The sequence below is a fragment of the Mustela nigripes genome, chromosome 13, assembly GCF_022355385.1.
Source record: "Mustela nigripes isolate SB6536 chromosome 13, MUSNIG.SB6536, whole genome shotgun sequence".
Lineage (NCBI taxonomy): Eukaryota > Metazoa > Chordata > Mammalia > Carnivora > Mustelidae > Mustela > Mustela nigripes.
Genome location: NC_081569.1, coordinates 5,453,121 through 5,453,359, shown reverse-complemented (window position 1 = coordinate 5,453,359; position 239 = coordinate 5,453,121). Strand labels below are relative to the sequence as shown.

The 239-nt window shown below is 62.8% G+C and overlaps 1 protein-coding gene across 1 annotated transcript in view; it reads right to left on the bottom strand.

Annotated features, from left to right (window-relative positions):
- IDH2 (isocitrate dehydrogenase (NADP(+)) 2) overlaps window positions 1-239 on the bottom strand; it is a 17,491-nt gene that overhangs the window by 4,839 nt on the left and 12,413 nt on the right. The gene's annotated exons all lie outside the window — the stretch shown is intronic.

The window sequence follows — 239 nt, the reverse complement described above, 5'->3', positions numbered from 1 at the left end:
ACAGGAGGTCGGGGTGTCGGAGAAGGAGCACAGGAGGTCGGGGTGTCGGAGAAGGAGCACAGGAGGTCGGGGTGTCGGGAGAAGGAGCACAGGAGGTCGGGGTGTCAGAGAAGGAGCACAGAAGTCGGGGTGTCAGAGAAGGAGCACAGGAGGTCGGGGTGTCAGAGAAGGAGCACAGGAGGTCGGGGTGTCGGAGAAGGAGCACAGGAGGTCGGGGTGTCAGAGAAGGAGCACAGAAG